This window comes from Elephas maximus, chromosome X (genome assembly GCF_024166365.1).
Source record: "Elephas maximus indicus isolate mEleMax1 chromosome X, mEleMax1 primary haplotype, whole genome shotgun sequence".
NCBI lineage: Eukaryota > Metazoa > Chordata > Mammalia > Proboscidea > Elephantidae > Elephas > Elephas maximus.
Window position 1 is genome coordinate 95173735 of NC_064846.1, and position 25910 is coordinate 95199644.

Consider the following 25910-nt stretch of genomic DNA (forward strand, 5'->3'; position numbering starts at 1 on the left):
CTTTGCTTTACAGCAGGCAGTGCCCACTATGTTAAGATTCTTTTATTTCGATAGTCAAGGTACATGACTTTAATTGACCACAACCATGTCCCTTGGACGTCAGTGTGTATAATTGCACATGCTTCCTCCCATTTGAATAAGATCCAACCCCTTCACAGATTTTGTGGGATATAACAAGGGTGCTGACCACTCAGGCGTCTTTTCTTGGTCTGTTATGGTGCATAACTGCATTTGTCCATGTTCCTGTGCACTGGATAAGGACACAGCCCAGTCCTCTCTGCCCCTTCACCTTCGTAGCGCTTTGTGTTTGAGCAGGGAGCTCCCACTACTTTAAGATCCTTTTATTTGGACAGTCTAGGTCCTTTAATTGACCACAACCATGTCCCTTGGACATCAGTGTGCATAAATTGTACATGGTGTGTTCCATTTGAGTAAGATCCTACCCCTTCACACTCTGCGATACACCAAGGATGCTGATTACTAAGACAAGACCTCTTTTCTTGGCCTATTACTGTGCATGACTACATTTGCCCATGTGCCTGTGCACTGGATAAAAACACTGCTCCACCTCCCCTTGCTAACTCCCCAGCACCTTTTCCTTACAGCAGGGAGCACCCACTGGTTTAAGATCCTTTTATTTGGACAGTCAAGGTTCATGACATTAATTGAATACGATCATGTCCTTTGACATCAATGTATATAATTGCACATGGTTCATCCATTTGCATAAGATCCTACCCCCTCACACACTTAGTGTGATATAGCAAGGGTAGTGACCACGGGGCCTCTTTTCTTGGCCTGTTGCTGTGCATAACTGCATTTGTCCATGCTCCTGTGCACTGGATCAGGACACCAAACCATCTTCCCTGCCCCCTCTACCCTAGTTCCTTTGCTTTACAGCAGGCAGTGCCCACTATGTTAAGATTCTTTTATTTCGATAGTCAAGGTACATGACTTTAATTGACCACAACCATGTCCCTTGGACGTCAGTGTGTATAATTGCACATGCTTCCTCCCATTTGAATAAGATCCAACCCCTTCACAGATTTTGTGGGATATAACAAGGGTGCTGACCACTCAGGCGTCTTTTCTTGGTCTGTTATGGTGCATAACTGCATTTGTCCATGTTCCTGTGCACTGGATAAGGACACAGCCCAGTCCTCTCTGCCCCTTCACCTTCGTAGCGCTTTGTGTTTGAGCAGGGAGCTCCCACTACTTTAAGATCCTTTTATTTGGACAGTCTAGGTCCTTTAATTGACCACAACCATGTCCCTTGGACATCAGTGTGCATAAATTGTACATGGTGTGTTCCATTTGAGTAAGATCCTACCCCTTCACACTCTGCGATACACCAAGGATGCTGATTACTAAGACAAGACCTCTTTTCTTGGCCTATTACTGTGCATGACTACATTTGCCCATGTGCCTGTGCACTGGATAAAAACACTGCTCCACCTCCCCTTGCTAACTCCCCAGCACCTTTTCCTTACAGCAGGGAGCACCCACTGGTTTAAGATCCTTTTATTTGGACAGTCAAGGTTCATGACATTAATTGAATACGATCATGTCCTTTGACATCAATGTATATAATTGCACATGGTTCATCCATTTGCATAAGATCCTACCCCCTCACACACTTAGTGTGATATAGCAAGGGTAGTGACCACGGGGCCTCTTTTCTTGGCCTGTTGCTGTGCATAACTGCATTTGTCCATGCTCCTGTGCACTGGATAAGGACACCAAACCATCTTCCCTGCCCCCTCTACCCTAGTTCCTTTGCTTTACAGCAGGCAGTGCCCACTATGTTAAGATTCTTTTATTTCGATAGTCAAGGTACATGACTTTAATTGACCACAACCATGTCCCTTGGACGTCAGTGTGTATAATTGCACATGCTTCCTCCCATTTGAATAAGATCCAACCCCTTCACAGATTTTGTGGGATATAACAAGGGTGCTGACCACTCAGGCGTCTTTTCTTGGTCTGTTATGGTGCATAACTGCATTTGTCCATGTTCCTGTGCCCTGGATAAGGACACAGCCCAGTCCTCTCTGCCCCTTCACCTTCGTAGCGCTTTGTGTTTGAGCAGGGAGCTCCCACTACTTTAAGATCCTTTTATTTGGACAGTCTAGGTACTTTAATTGACCACAACCATGTCCCTTGGACATCAGTGTGCATAAATTGTACATGGTGTGTTCCATTTGAGTAAGATCCTACCCCTTCACACTCTGCGATACACCAAGGATGCTGAGTACTAAGACAAGACCTCTTTTCTTGGCCTATTACTGTGCATGACTACATTTGCCCATCTGCCTGTGCACTGGATAAAAACACTGCTCCACCTCCCCTTGCTAACTCCCCAGCACCTTTTCCTTACAGCAGGGAGCACCCACTGGTTTAAGATCCTTTTATTTGGACAGTCAAGGTTCATGACATTAATTGAATACGATCATGTCCTTTGACATCAATGTATATAATTGCACATGGTTCATCCATTTGCATAAGATCCTACCCCCTCACACACTTAGTGTGATATAGCAAGGGTAGTGACCACGGGGCCTCTTTTCTTGGCCTGTTGCTGTGCATAACTGCATTTGTCCATGCTCCTGTGCACTGGATCAGGACACCAAACCATCTTCCCTGCCCCCTCTACCCTAGTTCCTTTGCTTTACAGCAGGCAGTGCCCACTATGTTAAGATTCTTTTATTTCGATAGTCAAGGTACATGACTTTAATTGACCACAACCATGTCCCTTGGACGTCAGTGTGTATAATTGCACATGCTTCCTCCCATTTGAATAAGATCCAACCCCTTCACAGATTTTGTGGGATATAACAAGGGTGCTGACCACTCAGGCGTCTTTTCTTGGTCTGTTATGGTGCATAACTGCATTTGTCCATGTTCCTGTGCACTGGATAAGGACACAGCCCAGTCCTCTCTGCCCCTTCACCTTCGTAGCGCTTTGTGTTTGGGCAGGGAGCTCCCACTACTTTAAGATCCTTTTATTTGGACAGTCTAGGTACTTTAATTGACCACAACCATGTCCCTTGGACATCAGTGTGCATAAATTGTACATGGTTTGTTCCATTTGAGTAAGATCCTACCCCTTCACACTCTGCGATACAGCAAGGATGCTGATTACTAAGACAAGACCTCTTTTCTTGGCCTATTACTGTGCATGACTACATTTGCCCATGTGCCTGTGCACTGGATAAAAACACTGCTCCACCTCCCCTTGCTAACTCCCCAGCACCTTTTCCTTACAGCAGGGAGCACCCACTGGTTTAAGATCCTTTTATTTGGACAGTCAAGGTTCATGACATTAATTGAATACGATCATGTCCTTTGACATCAATGTATATAATTGCACATGGTTCATCCATTTGCATAAGATCCTACCCCCTCACACACTTAGTGTGATATAGCAAGGGTAGTGACCACGGGGCCTCTTTTCTTGGCCTGTTGCTGTGCATAACTGCATTTGTCCATGCTCCTGTGCACTGGATAAGGACACCAAACCATCTTCCCTGCCCCCTCTACCCTAGTTCCTTTGCTTTACAGCAGGCAGTGCCCACTATGTTAAGATTCTTTTATTTCGATAGTCAAGGTACATGACTTTAATTGACCACAACCATGTCCCTTGGACGTCAGTGTGTATAATTGCACATGCTTCCTCCCATTTGAATAAGATCCAACCCCTTCACAGATTTTGTGGGATATAACAAGGGTGCTGACCACTCAGGCGTCTTTTCTTGGTCTTTTATGGTGCATAACTGCATTTGTCCATGTTCCTGTGCACTGGATAAGGACACAGCCCAGTCCTCTCTGCCCCTTCACCTTCGTAGCGCTTTGTGTTTGGGCAGGGAGCTCCCACTACTTTAAGATCCTTTTATTTGGACAGTCTAGGTACTTTAATTGACCACAACCATGTCCCTTGGACATCAGTGTGCATAAATTGTACATGGTTTGTTCCATTTGAGTAAGATCCTACCCCTTCACACTCTGCGATACAGCAAGGATGCTGATTACTAAGACAAGACCTCTTTTCTTGGCCTATTACTGTGCATGACTACATTTGCCCATGTGCCTGTGCACTGGATAAAAACACTGCTCCACCTCCCCTTGCTAACTCCCCAGCACCTTTTCCTTACAGCAGGGAGCACCCACTGGTTTAAGATCCTTTTATTTGGACAGTCAAGGTTCATGACATTAATTGAATACGATCATGTCCTTTGACATCAATGTATATAATTGCACATGGTTCATCCATTTGCATAAGATCCTACCCCCTCACACACTTAGTGTGATATAGCAAGGGTAGTGACCACGGGGCCTCTTTTCTTGGCCTGTTGCTGTGTATAACTGCATTTGTCCATGCTCCTGTGCACTGGATAAGGACACCAAACCATCTTCCCTGCCCCCTCTACCCTAGTTCCTTTGCTTTACAGCAGGCAGTGCCCACTATGTTAAGATTCTTTTATTTCGATAGTCAAGGTACATGACTTTAATTGACCACAACCATGTCCCTTGGACGTCAGTGTGTATAATTGCACATGCTTCCTCCCATTTGAATAAGATCCAACCCCTTCACAGATTTTGTGGGATATAACAAGGGTGCTGACCACTCAGGCGTCTTTTCTTGGTCTTTTATGGTGCATAACTGCATTTGTCCATGTTCCTGTGCACTGGATAAGGACACAGCCCAGTCCTCTCTGCCCCTTCACCTTCGTAGCGCTTTGTGTTTGAGCAGGGAGCTCCCACTACTTTAAGATCCTTTTATTTGGACAGTCTAGGTACTTTAATTGACCACAACCATGTCCCTTGGACATCAGTGTGCATAAATTGTACATGGTTTGTTCCATTTGAGTAAGATCCTACCCCTTCACACTCTGCGATACAGCAAGGATGCTGATTACTAAGACAAGACCTCTTTTCTTGGCCTATTACTGTGCATGACTACATTTGCCCATGTGCCTGTGCACTGGATAAAAACACTGCTCCACCTCCCCTTGCTAACTCCCCAGCACCTTTTCCTTACAGCAGGGAGCACCCACTGGTTTAAGATCCTTTTATTTGGACAGTCAAGGTTCATGACATTAATTGAATACGATCATGTCCTTTGACATCAATGTATATAATTGCACATGGTTCATCCATTTGCATAAGATCCTACCCCCTCACACACTTAGTGTGATATAGCAAGGGTAGTGACCACGGGGCCTCTTTTCTTGGCCTGTTGCTGTGTATAACTGCATTTGTCCATGCTCCTGTGCACTGGATAAGGACACCAAACCATCTTCCCTGCCCCCTCTACCCTAGTTCCTTTGCTTTACAGCAGGCAGTGCCCACTATGTTAAGATTCTTTTATTTCGATAGTCAAGGTACATGACTTTAATTGACCACAACCATGTCCCTTGGACGTCAGTGTGTATAATTGCACATGCTTCCTCCCATTTGAATAAGATCCAACCCCTTCACAGATTTTGTGGGATATAACAAGGGTGCTGACCACTCAGGCGTCTTTTCTTGGTCTGTTATGGTGCATAACTGCATTTGTCCATGTTCCTGTGCACTGGATAAGGACACAGCCCAGTCCTCTCTGCCCCTTCACCTTCGTAGCGCTTTGTGTTTGAGCAGGGAGCTCCCACTACTTTAAGATCCTTTTATTTGGACAGTCTAGGTACTTTAATTGACCACAACCATGTCCCTTGGACATCAGTGTGCATAAATTGTACATGGTTTGTTCCATTTGAGTAAGATCCTACCCCTTCACACTCTGCGATACAACAAGGATGCTGATTAGTAAGACAAGACCTCTTTTCTTGGCCTATTACTGTGCATGACTACATTTGCCCATGTGCCTGTGCACTGGATAAAAACACTGCTCCACCTCCCCTTGCTAACTCCCCAGCACCTTTTCCTTACAGCAGGGAGCACCCACTGGTTTAAGATCCTTTTATTTGGACAGTCAAGGTTCATGACATTAATTGAATACGATCATGTCCTTTGACATCAATGTATATAATTGCACATGGTTCATCCATTTGCATAAGATCCTACCCCCTCACACACTTAGTGTGATATAGCAAGGGTAGTGACCACGGGGCCTCTTTTCTTGGCCTGTTGCTGTGCATAACTGCATTTGTCCATGCTCCTGTGCACTGGATAAGGACACCAAACCATCTTCCCTGCCCCCTCTACCCTAGTTCCTTTGCTTTACAGCAGGCAGTGCCCACTATGTTAAGATTCTTTTATTTCGATAGTCAAGGTACATGACTTTAATTGACCACAACCATGTCCCTTGGACGTCAGTGTGTATAATTGCACATGCTTCCTCCCATTTGAATAAGATCCAACCCCTTCACAGATTTTGTGGGATATAACAAGGGTGCTGACCACTCAGGCGTCTTTTCTTGGTCTGTTATGGTGCATAACTGCATTTGTCCATGTTCCTGTGCACTGGATAAGGACACAGCCCAGTCCTCTCTGCCCCTTCACCTTCGTAGCGCTTTGTGTTTGAGCAGGGAGCTCCCACTACTTTAAGATCCTTTTATTTGGACAGTCTAGGTACTTTAATTGACCACAACCATGTCCCTTGGACATCAGTGTGCATAAATTGTACATGGTTCCTCCCATTTCAATCAGATCTTACCCCTTCACAAACTTTGTGGGATATAACAAGGGTGCTCACCACTAAGGCCTCTTTTCTTGGCCTGTTGCTATGCATAACGGCATTTGTCCGTGTTCCTGTGCACTAGATAAGAACACAGGCCTGTCCTCCCTGCCCACTCTCCCCCAGTGCCTTTGCTTACAGCAGGGAGTGCTCACTACTTTAAAATCCTTTTATATCGACAGTCAAGGTACGTGACTTTAATTGACCACAACCACGTCCTTTAAGCATTAATATGTATAATTGCCTCTTTTTCATTCTATTTTAATAAGATCCTACCCCCTCACACCCATTTTACAATATAGCAGGGGTGATGATGACTAAGATCTCTCTTGGCTAGTTAATGTGCATGATTGTATTTGTGACGGTTATTGTGCAGTAGACAAAGATGTCCCCATCAAACTCTCCTTGCCTTCCATTAAGTGGTGTCCACTGCTGGAGACCCTTACATTTGATATGTAATATGCATAATTGCAACGGTTTGGTCTTCATTATTAGCCTGAGGTCATTCCTTCTTACATTTCCTTTGCGTTATAACAGGGCTTACTGCTCAACAAAGGCCCTCCTTTTTGGACTGTTAATGTATGTAGTTACTTTTGCCCCTGTTCTGTGTACTACTTGAGGGCCCTACCTGCTTCCTTAGCATTTTTAGCAGGTAGTTCCCACTATTCAAGATCCCTACACCTGAAAAGGTCACATACACAATTTTCTACAAGCATGTCTTACACCAGAAGCCCTGCACCCTCTTTGCTTTAGAGCAGGGAGTGCTGTTCACCTAATACCCCTTTGGACTTTAATGTGCATAATTGCAATTGTCCATCTATTTAGTTTGGCTAGGATTCTGTCCCCTCAACTCTTTTGCATTAAGATATGTTAGCCATACATGTTCCCTTCTCTTGGGAATATAAATATGAATAATTATATTTGTCTGTGGACTTGTGCAGCTAAAAAAAGACCCTATGCTCCTACCATTACCTTTGGATTGCTGCTGAAGGGTACTAGTTATTCAGGTCCTCAGCTCTTGCACAGTTAATATGCACCAATAACAACTGTGGCGAATACTGATCACTATAATCCTTGTATCCTCTTTGCATAGATGCCTTTGGAGTACTTAAGGCTCCTTTTCTTAGACTGCTAATGTGAATATTTGCAGTTATCCATGTCCCCTTTTGTTAAACTAAGATAGCGTCTCCTCACATCCCCTTTACATTACTGCGGAAGCTTCTGACCACCCAAAACCTTCTGGACTGTTAATGGGTACAGTGGCAATTATCAATATTTTTCTCTCCCCAGCCCTGTTATGTAAGCACCCCACCGCCAATTTCCAATGCCATAATAAAGTGTAAACATTGCAAAAGGCTATGATCTTATCCAACAAATCCATATAGGGACTCACACTCTCCTTTTGCCTTGCTCCAATGTATAAAATTCCAATTATTCATGGTCTCAACCTTTATAAAAGGTCTTTTCCCCCGCCCCTTGCCTGCCCTTGGACCTTTCTTATGAACTATTATTAATGCTCACAATTTCAGGTATCCATGTATCCAGCCAATAGATAATGTCATGCTCTCCCCTTTCCCTGCCCTTTTTGCACTGTTGGGGAATGTTGACTGGCAAGGTCCTTTCTCTGGGACTTTTAAAAGGTTAACAATCCCGGAGGTCACTGGTTTACCAACTTTGTATTGCTGTAATGCATCAGTTGTACTTCCCTTGGTCCTTCCCATGCACCCTTCCACTTCCTTCTTTGAGTTGCTTTTGAGTAGTGCTGACTTCTCAAAGTCCCTTCTTTTGTATTATCAATGAGCACAATACCAATTGTCCCATTTTTCAGCCCATCGATACTAGATCCCCCTACCATTTTGGTTGTATGTGCAGTGTTGACTACCAAAAGCAGGACTGGATTAGGTGGCTGGGCCTTCACTTTTTTTTCTGCATTGTTAGTGATTCAAGTTACTGTCAATTCTGGGGCAGGAACCATTCTTGCCCAGCTGTTACTACTCTACAGTGCAAAATACCAAGGAGCTGGATTGCCATCCTTTATTTTGGGTTTTCAATATATAGTATCGCTGAAAAGAGTCTCCCAGGAAGGAGATTAGCCCTTTCCTTGCATTCTTCCTTCCAAAGGAGATTGTCTGACCAAGAATCTGTCCTCCCCTTTTTTTCTGTATATTGGTATTGTGCAGTGCCAATTGCCAGGATACAACTGGAAAAATTGGTGTTAATTTTTTACTGTTTAAGGAAGACATCTGGATTGCAAGAAGGAATTGATAACCTGGTCATTAATATTTCGAAGTCAAAAATTCCATTTATAGCACATACCGATAAACAGTGTCTCTTATTTTACTGAGGGTGGTGAGTCTGTGGACAGACCACTGTGACTCTTGCTATATTAGTATTATCAAAGGAGTTCTGGAGTGGAACTCTCTAAGACCAGTGTCCTTGTTTGGGCTGTACCACCATTCACTTTCAGAAAAACCATCTGAACTTTCTAATCCTTACATTTCTTCACCTGGAGCAGTAGCCCATACTTATTTCAAGGGGATTCCTGTAAAAGGTTTACATGAGAGAACATATGCTGAGGTGCTTTTGAAAACCATAGACCACCCTGTTTGATTATTAGGCACCTTCTTATAGTTCTGGAGATAATTTGAAGTAGCCTGAAGCACTACACCGAAGTGAAGCGCTATCTTAGGAATGATGGGACCTGTTTCCCTATTTTATAAGAAAAATAAGCCAAGATCTAATCATTCTTCTGGATATAAATGTCAACAGTGAGATAGCTTTGTAGTAAAAATGACTAGTGTCCCAACCTCTAGTGTACAGGGTGCTTTGTGGCAGAGGAGTATTTAGTATGGAACTGCTGAAGCAAATAACTAGTCATCACAACAGCGATTACCCTGTAATCACTGAAAAAGGATACTCATCTTATGAGAAGGATGTCAAAAGATCGGCTCAGCTCAGGGTGCAGTTTGCACTACTAGCTCCTTGGACAGCTGTAAGAAGAGTCTCTGGCTCTTTAGAATACTGTAAGTACCACTTTGCAGATATTAAGTAATCTTTTTCCCTGTTCTATTTTCTATCTTTTAGATGCCGCCCATAGAAAACTCAGTAGGTCCAGAAAGTCTCTTAGTTTCTTTCCTTGTTCCCACTTCATCTACAATATATATGTCTGCCTATCTATGCATCCATATATATCACCATGTAAATTAACCAGCAGAATTTACCCAGCCCTATGCTAGGTTACACAGAGGTGAGGGACAGAAATGGTATAGTCCTATATAATCCCATCATTAAGATGGTTATCTTGTTGAGCTAATATAAATAAGCACACTTGAAATAACTTGATGATAATCAAGGCTATCTTGCATGAATTACAAATTACAGAGTTTTCTTTTTTAAAGGAGCCCATTGAAGTTTGAATTTGATAGCATAAGCTTCAAGATGGTTTACTTTTTCTCTGTGGGCCAGGATATGATTAATATTTCAGCCATCTGGGTAATCCAGTTGGTTTATTTTAATGTCTTTTTTTTTTTTTTTTTTACCTGTGTTGGAGACATGAAAAGAAATTAAACAGGGACTAGCTATTGCATTTGGCTGTATATACTAAGTCTGGCAAATGGTGATTATTAAGTCTCATTGTAACTTTAACTTTTAAAGATAAAGGGATTGGGGGTATAAGTCTGATACTTTGGCTCTTTGCTCCATTTTATTCTATTTCTGCCTAAGAACAGATGACCATGGCTAATCCAGAGCAGAGTAGAGAGACCTTCTTAGTTTGGGATATTTGTGGAACCTTTTTGGCAGGAGAGCAGTGGAGAAGTGTAATAATTTTACAAGAAAACCTTGACCTTGCCTACTTTATGCTCTAGTTTACATACCTTCTTCCCTTTCCCTTTTTCAACAGTGTCTTGGTAAGCAAGAAGAAGCTTAGCCTCTCTGATGTAAAACAAACACAGAGGCCCAGTCAAGGAAATTCCTTAACATAAAACTTGAAACATTTCTTGTACATGCACATGCATCCTAGCAGGAACAAAAAGAACCATTTTAATTTATATCCATAGCTCCTCACAGCATACTTTTTCCCCAAGGCCTAAAGATATTATTTGTCTGACTGACTGGGGTAACACATATAATAGTTCTGAGCCTCCTTGGAAACATGGTCTGTGACTTGTTTCTTAAACTCAGGTATGCTTCTGGATGAAACAGCTTTCATAGGAACAACATTTTCTGGGATCCTGAAGCAAATGGGTTTTGAGGAACCCTGACTTAAGAAAGTTATTTGAAATGTAAACATGTTTTCCACCTTCAAGTTATCTTTGTCAAAGACCCATTTTATATAATGTAGAATTTGGGGATCCATAAGAATATGTACACAAATCTCCAGGGTTCTTATCACCTCGATTTGAGAAACACTGGTCTATGCCTATGAAATCTTTTATTGCTAATGGTTAAGTTGCCATTCAGTATCAGTACGTAGCTATAACTATTGCCGGATTTTGTTTTAAAGGGATGAATTCACAGCCAGTTCTGTACTCCACTCAAGGAAGAATGGATCAATTTTAGGTGGATGGAAGCCTACACTAGATGGCATCCAAAGGTGAATCTTGGTGTTTTATTTGTTTCATTGCTTGAAATAATCTCTACTCTTAAGAAAAATCTCTAGCTGTTGTGCAAAGGATGCTCTGGAAATGTGGGCATCAAAATTGAGATAATCCTTGTGTTGACGTATATTTATTGTGCCAGGCACTGGAAGAATAGCAAAAGCAAAGACATGATTCCTTTCAAGGAATTTGCTGTTTCATGGAGGACACAGAAATGAACAAATCATTACGTTGGGTATAAAATGCTTGGAAGTTATGTGGAGCATAAAAGAAGAGTGGAAAAAGTATCGAACATAATTTTAATATGTTAGGTGTTAGACTGAGATAGTGTTTTTGAAGAAAATCTGAGCAACGAGTTTGACAGTACTGAGCTGTTTTATCAAACTTTCCCTTTTTCCCCCCAATATTTTATTATGGACAATTTCAGAAAAGTTGAAAGGATTGTACAACTAACACCCATAAACCCACGACTTAGATTCTACAGTTAATATTTTGCTATATTTGATTAAACTTTTTCTTTAAAAGGAAAAAAGAGGGAGAGAGAGCAAGACTGGTGATACAACATGAAGAATGTGACCAATGTCATTGAACTGCACATGCAGAAATTGTTGAATGGGTGTATGATCTGCTGTGTATATTTTCACCAAAACTAAAATAAATACTTAAAAAAGGGAAAAAAATTCTTATAGTCCCAATAAGTTTATGGAAATAATTTTTAAGCTAAAATGAATGAACAGAATACCCATAGGAGTAAAATATTTTTGCTTAGATCTCTAGTTAAACTGTAAAACATAGCAAATTTACAAAATAGTAGCAAATAGCTCCTAAAATGTGACTATGGTACCTACTAGTTTGATATTGCTTCTTTTCAGTATGGCATATCACATGCTGTTCATGTACTTAAGCAAATTTGGCACAAAACACATTTATATATTATTTGCCTCTGTTCTTTTCTATAAGCTCCAGGCAATAAAACTAGTACCATATGCCACCAATCTGTCAATGCAGTCATCCATTGTGAGATAGCCCTGTGGCTAATGTAGACTATCATTACAGTAAAATGAAAATATGATAATATTTTTGTGGAAGGCTTCCATATCTCTTAGAATCCTTGCCTAGACCCCAGAATTAAAAGATCTCTGATTGACAAAAGACTTGGGTTTAAGTGCCACTCTGCCATCTACTGATTGCAAAACTTTGGGAGAGTTGCATCTTCTGAGATGCCAGTTTATCTGGAGAGTGAAAATGTTGGATTACATGATCATTTAATGTTCCTTCTAGCTTTGATGATTCTGTGACTTGCTTAGTGCTCGAGTATTCTAACCAGCTGGCTGCCTATACCATTTGGTTATTATGTCCAAAGTACCTTGACATTTTGTTGGGCCATGAGATGACAGATCAGGAATCTCAAAATTCTTATCAATGAATATTGAACTCTAGTGAAATTTGGTTCTATACCAGCTTCCAAATGTAACCACTTTCCCTGGCTTTAAATTCCCTTTAAAGGAAAGGGAATGTTTCTTGAGTATTTCATCACTGGAATAACAAAACTAGAGGACTTTAATGCTAAAGCAGTCATACTCAGCCATTATGGTTCAGAAGATTTGGAGAGGCTGGAATGGTTATTTCTTTCTTTTTTTTTTTTTTTTTAATAATTTTTATTGAGCTTTAAGTGAATGTTTACAAATCAAGTCAGTCTGTCACATATAAGCTTATATACACCTTATTCCATACTCCCACTTACTCTCCCCCTAATGAGTCAGCCCTTCCAGTCTCTCCTTTCGTGACAATTTTGCCGGTTTCTAACCCTCTCTATCCTCCTATCTCCCCTCCAGACAAGAGATGCCAACACAGTCTCAAGTGTCCACCTGATACAAGTAGCTCGCTCTTCATCAGCATCTCTCTCCAACCCATTGTCCAGTCCCTTCCATGTCTGATGAGTTGTCTTCGGGAATGGTTCCTGTCCTGGGCCAACAGAAGGTTTGGGGACCATGACCACCAGGATTCCTCTAGTCTTAGTCAGATGGAAAGGTTATTTCTTTCTAGGTACTCTAACCTTGGCAGCGTATAAAAGAATTTGAGCTTGGATCCATTTACTTAAAAATTCTTTGGATAACTTTTCTTGGAACCATGGGGTGTCCACTTACCCTCATTAATGGAGTTTCAGGAAGGAGCAGAGTCAAATATATATCAAATATAATCCGAGCTCCTATCCTATAGTAAAGTGAGCTAGCTAATTAGTAAAAACAGTCGAAGCTGTTATACTTCCAGACAGTAGTAGGAGGAACTTCTCTGCCACCTTGTGCTTGAAGTATTTTCAACAACAGGATAACCTTTAGACCATAAATTTAGTCAGTCCTTAAGGAGGGCATTGGCTTGACCCATATTTTCATATAATTCTTTTTCTTCACTTGCCTAATCCTTATGCAATATTGCTAATGCTTGCAATTACAGGCCCTTGTGGAGACCAAATAAGCTAAAAAGTAGAGACAGGAGACACCTATATCTAATGCTTTAAGACGATGCATCCTAGTTTTATTGTTATTGTTGAGATTTTCTCAACAGTTTTGGTATCCTACTGGTGCCTTCTTCTGAACCCTGTTTTCCTCCTCAAGGATGATCCTACCACGTAAGACCTGAGGACTGCAAGCTGCTCTAAGAAGAAATCCAGCAGATCATTCCTTTTGAGAATCTGGACACACTCCAACTAATCCAAAAAGTTGATTTGCAGGCCACTGGAGAAAAAGGTAGTTTGGGGAGCTCATTGTTGTGGGATTTCCGTGTTTGGCTTTAAGGGCTCTACCTTTCTGCATTGCTTCTTTTTAAAGCAGAATATGACACAGTTTTTGTCAATTGTTATATAATTTCTTTGATGTACATACACATACATACTATTAACTTTCTACACTGAATTTTGCATATTATTTCCTTTAACCCTCAGAGGTAGGCTCCAGTAGATCAGTAAATCCAGGCATAATTTATCCCCATTTCATAAATGAAAAAAAAATTTTTTTTTTTTTTTGAGTGAAGAGAGATGCAAAACAAGAAATTACTGCCTGTCGCATCACATAGTTAGTGGAAGGAATAGAATGAGCCTGTTCCTTCTGATTAACAGGCTTTTTTTTTTGTAACTTTTATTGAGCTTCAAGTGAGCGTTTACAAATCAAGTCAAACTGTCACATATAAGTTTATATGCACCTTACTCCGTACTCCCACTTGCTCTCCCCCTAATGAGTCAACCCTTCCAGTTTCTCCTTTCGTGACAATTTTGCCAGCTTCCCACTCTCTCTATCCTCCCATTCCCCCTCCAGACAGGAGATCCCCACACAGTCTCAAGTGTCCACCTGATACAAATAGCTCACTCTTCATCAGCATCTCTCTCCTACCCACTGTCCAGTCCCTTTCATGTCTCATGAGTTGTCTTTGGGAATGGTTCCTGTCCTGGGCCAACAGAAGGTTTGGGGACCATGTCCTCCGGGATTCCTCTAGTCTCAGTCAGACCATTAAGTATGGTACTGACAATATTTTTAATTTTTAATTTTGTTGAGGATTTTTGCATCTATGTTCATGAGGGATATAGGTCTGTAATTTTCTTTTTTTGTGATGTCTTTACCTGGTTTTGGTATCAGGGAGATGGTGGCTTCATAGAATGAGTTAGGTAGTATTCCGTCATTTTCTATGCTTTGAAATACCTTTAGTAGTAGTGGTGTTAACTCTTCTCTGAAAGTTTGGTAGAACTCTGCAGTAAAACCATCCAGGCCAGGGCTTTTTTTTGTTGGGAGTTTTTTGATTACCGTTTCAATCTCTTTTTTTGTTATGGGTCTATTTAGTTGTTCTACTTCTGATTGTGTTAGTTTAAGTAGGCAGTGTTTTTCCAGGAATTCATCTGTTTCTTCTAGGTTTTCAAATTTGTTAGAGTACAATTTTTCGTAATAATCTGATATGATTCTTTTAATTTCAGTTGGGTCTGTTGTGATGTGGCCCATCTCGTTTCTTATTTGGGTTATTTGTTTCCTTTATTTCTTTAGTCAGTCTGGCCAATGGTTTATCAATTTTGTTATTTTTTTTCAAAGAACCAGCTTTTGGCGCTGTTAATTCTTTCAATTGTTTTTCTGTTCTCTAATTCATTTTTTTTTTAATTCATTTAGTTCAGCTGTAATTTTTATTATTTGTTTTCTTCTGGGGCCTGATGGATTCTTTTGTTGCTCACTTTCTATTTTTTCAAGTTATAGGGACAGTTCTCTGATTTTGGCTCTTTTTTCTTTTTGTATGTGTGTATTTATTGGCCTCTGAGCACTGCTTTTGCTGTGTCCCAGAGGTTTTGATAGGAAGTATTTTCATTCTCGTTGCATTCTATGAATTTCCTTATTCCCTCCTTGATGTCTTCTATAATGCACTCTTTTTTCAGGAGGGTATTGTTCAGTTTCCAAGTATTTGATTTCTTTTCCCTAATTTTTCTGTTATTGATTTCCACTTTTATGGCCTTGTGGTCTGAGAAGATGCTTTGTAATATTTCAATGTTTTGGATTCTGCAAAGGTTTGTTTTATGACCTAATATGTGGTCTATTCTAGAGAATGTTCCATGTGTGCTAGAAAAAAAAAGTATACTTTGCAGCAGTTGGGTGGAGAGTTCTGTATAAGTCAATGAGGTCAAGTTGGTTGATTGTTGTAATTAGGTCTTCCATGTCTCTATTGAGCTTCTTACTGGATGTCCTGTCCTTCTCCGAAAGTGGTGTGTTGAAGTCTCCTACTATAATTGTGGAGGTGTCTATCTCACTTTCTGTTAAAATTTGATTTATGTATCTTGCAGCCTTGTCATTGGGTGCATAAGTATTTAATATGGTTATATCTTCCTGGTCAATTGTCCCTTTTATCATTATGTAGTGTCCTTCTTTATCCTTTGTGGTAGATTTAAGTTTAAAGTCTATTTTGTCAGAAATTAATATTGCTACTCCTCTTCTTTTTTGCTTATTGTTTGCTTGATATATTTTTTCCATCCTTTGAGTTTTAGTTTGTTTGTGTCTCTAAGTCTAAGGTGTGTCTCTTGTAGGCAGCATATAGACGGATCGTGTTTCTTTATCCAGTCTGAGACTGTCTCTTTATTGGTGCATTTAGTCCATTTACATTCAGCGTAATTATAGATAAATAAGTGTTTAGTGTTGTCATTTTGATGCCTTTTTATGTGTGTTGTTGACCATTTCATTTTTCCACTTACTTTTTTGTGCTGAGACGTTTTTCTTTGTAAATTATGCGATTCTCATTTTCGTAGTGTTTGACTTTATGTTTGTTGAGTTGTTATGTTTTTCTTGGTTTTTATATTGAGTTATGGAGTTGTTATACCTCTTTGTGGTTACCTTAATATTTACCCCTATTTTTCTAAGTAAAAACCTAACTTGTATTGTCCTATATCGCCTTGTATCCCTCTCCATATTGATTAACAGGCTTTTAAATTATTCCCACCTTCCTTTGGCAAGAGTGGTAGTACTAAGCTCTCAGGATTTGTTGTACTTGCAAGTGATGAACTTGGATATTTAGCTGAGGACATTTCTAAGCAAGATCCTAAAGGGGCCATGTGGTTTCTTCTTGTCATTTTTAGAAGATATGAGAGGGAAGATGATTGACTTAAAAATAAACTGTGCAGATCCTTGAACATGGCACTATAGACACGAGCACCACACCATCCCCCCACAGCAAAGAACCAAAAAACTAAGTAAAGCAGAGACAGACAACAATCCTGGAACCCTAAGCATCAAATGAAGAGAGAAATAATTCAACCAAGCACCGAATGGAATAAGAACCTGACAGAGAACAGAGAGCTAGGGGAGATACGGAGCGGAAGTCACCTATCAGCTAATGCACCATGGATTCACCATCTTGGATTCCTGTTGGAGACTGGCATACAGGGAGTATGGGAAAGCAGCTTCATGCAGCCCCCAGCAGGAGACAGAGCACCTGCTGGACATGCCCTGCTGTGCCATTGCTAAGTGACTGGCCATGCCCATTGGAAAAGGTGGTGAGAAAAGGTTGTGAGAAGTAACATGCCCACATACAAGCAAACGACAAAGAACACAGTGCACCTGCTCAGGCCTAACCAAATAAAACAAAAAAACAGGACAAACAAATCTAGAATTAATAAATGAAGAAAATAACTACTGACCGTCCAGAAGACAGCAGACAATATCAAAAAATATTTAATAAAAAACAAGACAGGATGGTTCCAGTAGGTGTCCAAAATAAAACACCAGATGACATTCCAGTAGAAAAAAAGGCACTGGAACTACCCAATAATAATAATAATAATAACCCAATAGGGAATACAAATCTCTCATACTCAGAGCTATCCAAGAGTTGAAGGAAAAAGGAGACAAAAATGATGAAAAAAAATAGACAAAGTCATGGAAAAAAAACTGACGAAACAGTGGAAGAATTCAGGAAAATAATACAGGAACAAAATGCCAAAATAAATTCACAACTAGAAATCATACAAAAACAGCAATTAGAAATCCAAAAGATAAATCAGAGAAAACAATGAAGAAAAATGTAGAAACCCTGAGAATGATGTGGGATACAACAAAAAGCAAAAAATTTACAAGTGACCAAGTTGCAGAAACAGGGGAAGAAAATGGACAACACAGAGGAGATCATTGAAGAATTGCTGACAGAAAACTTACCTAATATCGTGAAAGATGCAAAAAGCTGACCCTTCAAGAAGCTCAGCAAACCCTGTATAGGATAGGCCCCAAAAGAAAATCACCAAGGCATATCGTAATCACACTCACTAAAACCAAAGACAACGAATCCTGAGAGCAGCTCGAGAAAAACAAAGAATCTTGAGAGCAGTTCTAAAAACAAAGACTCCTGAGAGCGGCTTGAGAAAAACAAAAAGTCACATACAGAGGGGAAACAATAAGCCTAAGCTCTGATTACTTGACAGAAACCATGCAGACAAGAAGGCAATGGGGTGACATATATAAAACCTTGAAAGAAAAAATTGCCAACCAAGAATAACATATCTTGCAAAACTGTTCAAATATGATGGTGAAATTAGGACATTTCCAAATAAACAGAAGTTAAGGGAATATGTAAAAATCAAGCCAAACTTACAAGAATTATTAAACGAAGCCCGTCAGTTTTAGAACACCAGACAACACCACTTTCAAGTTCACAGATGAAGAGGAATTTTGCCCCAGGCGGAATACACCTAAAGTCTCACCCATATTTGATTTAATGATTCAGAAGATGAGATTTTGGACTTGGAGTTGATTTAAGATTTGTGGGATGATGTGGTGGAGTGAATGTGTTTTGCATGTGGCAAGGACATGAATTTTTGGGGGCCAAAGGATGGGATGTTATGGATTGAATCGTGTTCCCCAAAATGTGTGTTGTAAATCCTAATCTCTCTACCTGTGGTTATAATTGCATTTAGGAATTGGTTGTCTTTATCATGTTAATAAGACAGGATTCCTGTGGGGTGTTCTTGAGTCAATCTATTTTGTGATATAAAAGAGATTAAACAGGCAAGCAATAGAAGTAGAGATGAAGGAAGAGAGAGGGATGCCAAGCTACATGAAGACTGCCCAGGAGCAGAAGCGTAGAAAAGATAAGGACCTTCCTCCAGGGCCAACAGGCAGAGAAAGCCTTCCCCTGTAGCCAGCATACTGAATTTGAACCTCTAGCCTCCTAAACTGTGAGAAAATAAATTTCTGTTTGCTCAGGCCACCCACTTGTGGTATTTCTGTTATAACAGCACTAGACAGTCTTCATCAGTAAGTGCTTCAAAAGTCCTCTTCACTTTCAACAAGCAAAGTTCTGTCATCTGCATAATGCAGGTTGTTAATGAGGCTTCCTCCAATCATGATGCCACATTCTTCTTCATATAGTCCAGGTTCTCGGATTATTTGCCCAACATATAGATTGCATAAGTATGGTGAAAGCATGCAATTCCGATGCATACCTTTTCTGATTTTAAGCCACTCAGTATCCTCTCGTCCTGTTTGAATGACCACCTCTTCATCTATATACAGCTTCCGCATGAGCTCAAGCAAATATTCTGGAATTCCCATCTTTGTAATATTATCCATAATTTGTTATGATCCACGCGGTTAAATGCCGTTGCGTAGTCAGTAAAACACAGGTAAATATCGTTCTGATATTCTGCTTTTAGCCAAGATCCATCTGACATCAGCAATGATACCCTAGTTCCATGTGCTCTTCTGATGCTGGCTTGAATTTCTGGCAGTTCCCTGTTGATGGACTGCTGCAACTTTTTTTGAATCACCTTCAGAAAAATTTTATTGGTGTGTTAATTACCCTTGGTTAATTCATGGTGAATTCCACCACTTGTTGCCCATTGGGGCATATTTTTCCAGTTCACGACATTTCAGTAATATACTTTTCTTTTTTCTCTTCTCCAGGTCTTCCATAAAATAATAGGCTTGTTGTCTTACAGTGTTAGTGACCCATTCCCTTTGAAGATCCTTAGGTGGAGATGGGGCATGAGGATCTTCCAGGGGAAATGCTCACTAACTCTGGTCAACAACTCTATGCCAAGAAATTGTACCAAAATACTTCCCTGCACCCAGATAGGAGGATGGAATCTCAAAAGACAACCACCATATATCAAGTGGGTAAGCTCTGTAGTCTTATTTTTTATCTTGCTTTCAGGTGTATGTTGCACTTAGCTTTCTATTGACATTTGTATTCTGCATTATTCTGTGTCTGCAGTGGCAAAAATAGCTTCTTAACTAACTTGGGAAGCATCTGGGTATGAGATTGGCAAAAGTTATGGTGTGAAGAGGGGAGCAGATTGCATGAGTACAGTTGTATAGGGTAGGACTATTGTAAGTGATAGAGTCCTACGTATAAATTGTCCTTCCTTTTTGGAGAACATGAGCAATATATGCCACGTTGGTGACCTAGATCATGGGCAAATCATCATACCATTCTATCTGGTCCCCAAACTCTACCTTGAGGCTTAGCAAGAGAACTTTGCCAATCATTTACATACTTCAGGATGCCCTAAGATATCAGTGGGATGAAGCACACAACAAACTGTTTGAGAAGATAAAAATAAGTTGTATCTTTTTAATGTTGGGCTCGTTGATGGAAGCCTTCATACTCTAGTTTAGTGATGGGCCAGGCTGATTAAGAGAATAAGGGTTGGGAGATGGAGGTGACCATTCAGTATGATAAGTCCTGATCATATAGGCATTGTCTACCATTCTTTATAAAGAGTGGATGCCCTAGAAATTACATAAGATTTTTCACCATGTAGAAATTCTTGAAATGTAATTGCTGCTAGTTGACTAGAAAGATTCATGGATTTGAAAATAGATAAAGTTAAAAGAACTTGTTAGAAAGCCTAGAAATAGAAAGCTAAGGTGAGAGTTATCTAGGAGGATCTCTCTTTATTCAAAATTTTTAAGTGAGTTCTGCTAGGGCAGCCAGTACTCTATGTGAATTCTCTTACTTTGAGAACTTCTGCCTACCAGAGTGACTCACTTTTATCTCAGAAAGCTATTAATAGTTTTGAAAATGCTGCCTTCTGTGGCTATCCTTGTCGCTATTGGTATCCTTGCCTCTAGACAAACAAGAGCCAAAGTGTCATGGCCCATAACCAGGGGTCTTAAATAACGCTAACTTGAGATAGTCCTGTTCTTAGACCCTACTCTCTTTACCTTAATATCTACTGTTGGTTTTTGTGGTCTCATTTATTAATCATTTAAAGGGACTCATTCCTAGCTGATTGACATTGTAAACAGGATTCTAGTCTTTAACTACAGGAGTGAGGCTATGATTAATGTTGATATTTTCAGTGACCTTACCAAGTGATGTTGAGCGAGTGATTTTCCTATGTGCCATAGTTTCCTATTCTGTTGGATGAGGAAGTTGTATTAGTTTTATCTCTAAGGACCTCAAAGCTTCAAATTTGTTTCTAAGTTCTGTGGAGACAGTTTCCATGTCCCATTAATTTGAATCCTATGTAACTCTAGCACAGTACTCAGTTAATACTTCTTTATGGCATTTACAGTTTTTCTCTCCTGCTTTTTTTTTGTAGCTCTTGGTCGTTTCGTCCATATCTGCCAAATCATTATCCTTCCCAAAAGCAGTGCATCCAGGGCTTCCACAGAATCAGGAGATTTGAAGACACCAAAGGAAGTCAGCCTTTTGCGTGAATATCAATATGCCAACCTCTTCAGCAGCTTAGAATAGCAGGATGAAGTTAGTTGGTGTTGCAATCCTGTGAGGATCACTCCAGAACTATTGAGGTGTGGTGGTTTAACGTGAAGTGGTGCGAAATGTGAGATGGAAGGGGTTTCAATGAAGTAACTCAGAGACATTGCATATATTCCAGTTGTATCAGAGTACTTTAGCCTCTACTTGTCTGCTCTATACATTTACTCCATAAGTCCTTTGCACTCTTAGAGACCTAAACATATAGAAGCCTTAAACATAGTTTTTGGTTTCTACTAAAAGGGTTGGCCCTTTGTCACCTCCCCTTGTAAGAGATTCTAATTGCAGTTAGGATTTAATAGTGAAAGAAACCCAGACCCTGAAGCAACCATTATACACTTGAAGGGTGTGAAAACCGAGTCAGTTTTCTAAAGGGATGGGGAAAATTAAAGATATTTCAAGACCTTCATTTGCTGATGTGGCACGACTGAAAATGAGAAGAAACAGCTACAAGTATCCATTAATAACCAGAATGTGGAATGTATGAAGTATGCAATCTAGGAAAATTAGACCTCATCAGAAATGAAATGGAATGCAAAAACATTGATATCCTAGGCATTAATGAGTTGAAATGGACTGGTATTGGCCATTTTGAATCAAATAATCATATGGGCTACTAGGAAGGACAACTTGAAGAGGAATGGCATTGCATTCATCATCAAAAAGAATATTTCAAGATCTGACCTGAAGCACAATGCTGTCAGTGATGGAATAATATCCGTACGCCTACAAGGAAGACCAGTTAATACAACTGCTATTCAAATTTATGCACCAACCACTAAGGCCAAAGGTGAAGAAATTGGAAGATTTTTGCGAACTTCTGCAGTGTGAAATTGATAGAACTTGTAGTCAGGATGCATTGATAATTACTGGAGATTAGAATGTGAAAGTTGGAAACAAGAAGGATCAGTAGTTGGAAAATACGGCCTTGGTGATAGAAAAGATGCCGGAAATCAAATGGTAGAATTTTGCAAGACCAAAGAGTTCTTCATTGCAAATACCTTTTTTCACCAACATAAACAGTGACTATACAGGTGAACCTCTCCAGACAGAATCCACAGGAATGAAATCTACTACATCTGTGGGAAGAGGCAATGGAAAAGCTCAATATCATCAGTCAGAATAAGTCCAGAGGCTGACTGCAGAACAGGCCATCAATTGCTCTTATGCAAGTTCAAGCTGAAACCAAAGAAAATTAGAACAAGTCCATGAGACCCAAAGTACGACCTTGAGTATATCCCACCTGAATTTAGAGACTCTCTCAAGAATAGATTTGAAGTGTTGAACACTAATGACTGAAGACCAGATGAATTGTGGAATTACATTAAGGGCATCATACATGAAGAAAGCAAGAGGTCATTAAAAAGACAGGAAAGGAAGAAAAGACAAAAATGGATGTTAGAAGAGACTCTGAAACTTGCTCTTGAACGCCAAGTAGTTAAAGAAAAAGGAAGAAATGATGAAGTAAAAGAATTGAACAGAAGATTCCAAAGGGTGGTTTGAGAAGAGAAAGTAAAGTATTTTATAATGACATGTGCAAAGACCTGGAGATGGAAAACCAAAAGGGGAGAACACGATCTGCATTTCTCAAGCTGAAAGAACTGAAGAAAAAATTCAAGCCTCGAATTGCAACAGTGAAGGATTCTATGGGGGAGATACTAAATGACTCAGGAAACATCAAAAGAAGATGGGAGGAACACACAGAGTCACTATACCAAAAAGAATTGGCCAATGTTCAACCATTTCAGGAGGTAGCATATGATCAGGAACCGATGATACCGAAAGTTGAGGTCCAAGCTGCACTGACGGCATTGGTGAAAAGCAAGGCTCCAGGAATTGACGGAATACCAATTAAGATGTTTCAACAAAGGGATGCAGCGCTGGAAGTACTCACTTGTCTATTCCAAAAAATATGGAAGAAACCTCCTGGCCAACCAACTGGCAGAGATCTAAATTTATACCTATTCCTAAGAAAGGTCGTCCCACCGAATGCGGAAATTATCAATATCATTAATATCACATGCAAGAACTTTTGCTGAAAATCATTCAAAAGTGGCCGTGGCATTGTATCAGCAGGGAGCTGCCAGAAATTCAAGCTGGATTCAGAAGAGGTCACAGAACCAGGGATATTATTGCTGATATCAGATGGATCCTGGCTGAAAGCAGAGAATACCAGAAAGGTGTTTGCCTGTGTTTTATTGACTATGCAAAGGCATTCGACTGTGTGGATCGTAACAAATTATGGATAACATTGCGAAGAATTGGAATTCCAGAACACTTAGTTGTGCTCATGAAGAACCTGTACATAGATCAAGAGGCAGTTGTTTGAACAGAACAAGGGGATACTGCATGGTTTAAAGTCAGGAAAGGTGTGTGTCAGGGTTGTATCCTTTCACCATACCCATTCAGTCTGTATGCAGAGCCGATAATCCAAGAAGCTGGGCTATATGAAGAAGAATGGGGCATCAGGATTGGAGCAAGACTCATTTACAACCTGCGTTATGCAGATGACACCACCTTGCTTGCTGACAGTGAAGAGGACTTGAAGCACTTACTGATGAAGATCAAAGACCACAGTCTTCCGTATGGATTACCCCTCAACATAAAGAAAACAAAAATTCTCACAACTGGACCAATAAAAGAAACTCTGGTGGCATGGTGGTTAAGTGCTACGGCTGCTAACCAAAAGGTTGGCAGTTCAAATCCACCAGGCGCTCCATGGAAACCGTACGGGGCAGTTCTACTCTGTCCTGTAGGGTCGCTTTGAGTCAGAATCGACTCAACGGCAACGGGCAATGGGCTTATGGACCAATAAGTAACATCGTGATAAACGGGGAAAAGATTGAAGTTGTCAAGAATTTCATTTTACTTGGATCCACAAGCAACACCCATGGAAGCGGCAGTGAAGAAATCAAAAGATGCATTGCATTGGGCAAATCTGCTGCAAAAAAACCTCTTTAAAGTGTTGAAAAACAAAGATGTCACCTTGAAGACTAGGGAGCGGCTGACCCAAGCCATGGTGTTTTCAATTGCCCCCCTTCCTATGTGTGTGAAAGCTGGACGATGAATAAAGAAGACCAAAGAAGAATTGATGCCTTTGAATTGTGGTGTTGGAGAAGAGTATTGAATATACCACGGGCTGCCAAAAGAACGAACAAATCTGTCTTGGAAGAAGTACAACCAGAATGCACCTTAGAAGCAAGGATGGCAAGACTGCATGTCACATACTTTGGACGTGTTGTCAGGAGGAATCCGCCCCTGGAGAAGGACATCATACTTGATAAAGTAGCGGATCAGCGAAACAGAGGAAGACCCCCAATTAGATTGATGGATTGACACAGTGGCTGCCACAATGGGCTTAAGCATAACAATGATTGTAAGGATGGCGCAGGACTAGGCAGTGTTTGGTTCTGTTGTACATAGGGTCGCCATGATTCAGAACCAACTCGATGGCACCTAACAACAACAACGAAGATACAGATGAGGGAAAAAGTGAAGCTATAAAATGAGGAGATTGACTAGATGCTATCTAAGGGCCCTTTATTATAATATTCACTGATCTGTGACATCTCATTTGGTTCTTATGGAAATCCTAGTGAAAGCATTTGTAGCCGAATGTTAGAGTCAGGCATTCTGTATAAATTCTGTCTGCTACTCATTAGTCTCTGATTAGACTTATCTTTTTTGTGAGGGTTAAATGAAGTCATGTATGTAAAGTGCTTAGTATAATGTCTGGCCCATGGTAAGTAAAAGGTAACACAAGAAGTTTCATAAATTCATTTGACACAGTGTAACAGTAACCACTAATACCATCTGGTGGCAGGCAGAGTTGGTATGTTTTGGTTTTATGTAAGAAATTTGTAAGGTTGAAGTTTATAAATAGATGAAATGTGTGTTGGTGGTTGCTGTTGTTATTGTTATTATTGGTAGTAATATAAATAGTACTGGTACTAGTAATGGACCTTTGGTGGCACAGGTGGCTAAGAGCCAGGCTGCTAACCAAAAGGCCGGCAGTTTGAATCTACCAGCAGCTCCCTGGAAACCCTATAGTCCAGTTTTACTCTGTCTTATAGGGTCACTATGAGTCAAAATTGACTCAACAGCAATGGGTTTGGTTTGGGGTTTGGTACTAATATTATGATTATTAATGGCACCTTTTGGTTTTCTTTTGTTGTCTTTGCTTTGTGATGGCTTTTTGTGCCTCTGTTAGCGCCTCGCTTTATCTTGTCTCTTTGGCTTTTTTCCCTCTCTTGCTTATCTCTTTCACGCCTATGTGAGTATTTCTTTGCTTGTCTATTTCTTCCTCGAGTGTCTTTGCTTTTTCTTCTGTATGTTAAGTGTGTCTTAACTATTTCTCTTGCTACTTTCTTCCATGCATGCCTTTGTTTCATTTTCTCTTTTTGTTC

The 25910-nt window shown here is 40.3% G+C and overlaps 1 long non-coding RNA gene across 10 annotated transcripts in view; it reads left to right on the top strand.

Annotated features, from left to right (window-relative positions):
- LOC126069693 (uncharacterized) overlaps positions 1-25910 on the top strand; it is a 33848-nt gene that overhangs the window by 603 nt on the left and 7335 nt on the right. For 3 of the 10 annotated variants that reach the window (XR_007516002.1, XR_007515999.1, XR_007516001.1), the window contains exons 2-7: positions 2133-9696; positions 11178-11267; positions 13107-13317; positions 13887-14018; positions 19686-19898; positions 21329-21539. This is a non-coding gene — a long non-coding RNA (uncharacterized LOC126069693). Of the gene's footprint in view, positions 1-2132; positions 9697-11177; positions 11268-13106; positions 13318-13886; positions 14019-19685; positions 19899-21328; positions 21540-25714; position 25910 lie in introns of those variants that run through there. The other 7 variants (XR_007515996.1, XR_007516004.1, XR_007516005.1 and 4 more) reach the window with 7 other exon arrangements.